The sequence below is a fragment of the Elephantulus edwardii genome, unplaced genomic scaffold (genome assembly GCF_000299155.1).
Source record: "Elephantulus edwardii isolate Elephantulus edwardi_28Jun2011 unplaced genomic scaffold, EleEdw1.0 scaffold00118, whole genome shotgun sequence".
Classification (NCBI taxonomy): Eukaryota; Metazoa; Chordata; class Mammalia; order Macroscelidea; family Macroscelididae; genus Elephantulus; species Elephantulus edwardii.
In genome coordinates, this window is record NW_006399868.1 from 4,608,741 (window position 1) to 4,610,846 (window position 2,106).

Below are 2,106 nucleotides of genomic sequence, written 5' to 3' on the forward strand. Positions count from 1 at the left end.
GTGAGATGATATCTCATAGTTGTTTTAATTTGCATCTCTCTTAGGGCTAGGGATTTTGAGCATTTCTTCATGTGCTTGTTAGCCATCTGAATGTCATCTTCGGTGAAGTGCCTGTTCATGAATAAACATGAATAATTTTAAAACAGCACAAAGTAATGTGTAAATTTTCAAATGGAGGAAATAATCTAAATCAGAATTAGAATTTACTTGTCAATATCATGATTTTTATCTTGGAATTCAGCTCATACAAGCAGTAATAAAACATGAAGATAAATTTAGACACAAATCAATTCACAAAGTTTACCTCCCTGTGGGTTTTTTTTTTTTGTGTGTGTGTGTGATGGATCCCTGGTGGTGCAGTGGTGAAGAATTCAGCTGTTAACGAAAAAGTTGGCCATTTAAACTCACCAGTGTTTCTGTGGAAGAATAATATGGCAGTTATCTTCCTAAAGATAACAGCCCGCAAAGCAGTATGGGGATTTTTCTGTTCTATAAGATGCCTGTGAATATGAATCAATTGATATAAAATGTGTTCCAGGGGATGAATTAGTAGTAAGTAAATAAAAATTTGTGCTGAGGAAAGAAATAACTATTAACTTTAGGAAGAATTAGCAATAAGAAGGAATTAATGGGAATCCATTATATTTCAGATGTGGAAACAGACAGTCACACAATGTAAATAGTGGTGTGAGGTGCTGTTGAGGCAAATACAATTCATAGTGATGCTATGACTTTTCAGCCCTTTCTTCACACCTCAATAGCTCACCACAGCTTAAAGGCATCAGTTCTTCGTCTGTCGTCCTTATTAATTGTCAAACTCTCAGATGCATGTTGTTGTTGCTAGGTATGACTCATAGTGACCCTGTGAACAACAAATGAAGTCTGACTATCCTTTGTCATCTCACTGTTTCTGACACACTTGAACCCTTTACTGCAGTCATAATGTAAGTCCTTTTCATTGAAGATGCTCTTCTCCTTTGCTGACCCTCCACCTTTCCAAACATGATGTCCACTTTCCAAAGAATACCCTCTCTTAGCAACGTGCCTGAAGGATGTGAGATGAAGTTTCATCATCTTTGCCTCCAAAAAACATTTTTGCTACACTTTTTCTGAGACTCCTCTGTTTGTTCTTTGGACAGTCCATGGGATATTCGGTAATCTTCTCCAACAGTACAATTCAACGGCATCTATTCTTCTGTCATTCTTATGCATTTTCCAAATCTTAGTCTCACTAAATCCAACACAACAACCCCCACTGCCCCATTTACTATGTCAACCTATTTAATCTAGTGTCTTCCTTTCTTGTGCTGTCTCTCCACCCTTCTGAATATGATGTCATTCTCTAAGGACTGGTCCCTCCTGGTCCTGTGCCCAAAGTATGTGAGACAGAACTTCAAAATCCTAGCCTCAAAAGAGAAACTTGGTTTAAAGGACCATAGACTTAATCAGGGGCAATTTTTCCTTCAAACTTTCCCTTCAAACAAGCAGTTATCATTGCTCCACAGTAATTTGGACAGGTCCCTGATAGCATACTTGCCCAGTGCAATATGTTTCCTGACCTCTTAACTACTGATATCAGTGGAATTGATTGTAGATCTAAGTCAAATGAGGTAATTGAAAATTTGAATTTTTTCTCCATCTGTCATGCTGTGGTATATAAGTTCAGTGATGATAATTTTTGGTTTTTTGGTATTAAAATGTAATACATATTGAAGACTATAGTCCTTGATCTACTGCAGCAAATATTTCACAACTCCTTCATTTTCAGCAAGCAAAATTATGTCTTCTGCATAATTTAGGTTTTTGATGAGCCTTTCTCTGATCCTGATGCCACATTTCTTCTTCAGTGGGTCCACCGTCTCTTCTTGAATGCTTTGCTCAGCACACAGATTAAATAGGTTGTAGAGAAGATACAACCAATTTTCTTAATTAAGACAATTAAAAATTAAAATTAACAAAGATGAATAATAACAGGACATTATACACTTTCTAAAAACAACTAGCCACACATGATCAAAAGGGCAGTATTTGTCTGAGGATAAAGCTTAGAAGTAAAAAAGAAGATAGAAGGGCAATTGGAAATGAGGTATTACAGCATCAGGGATG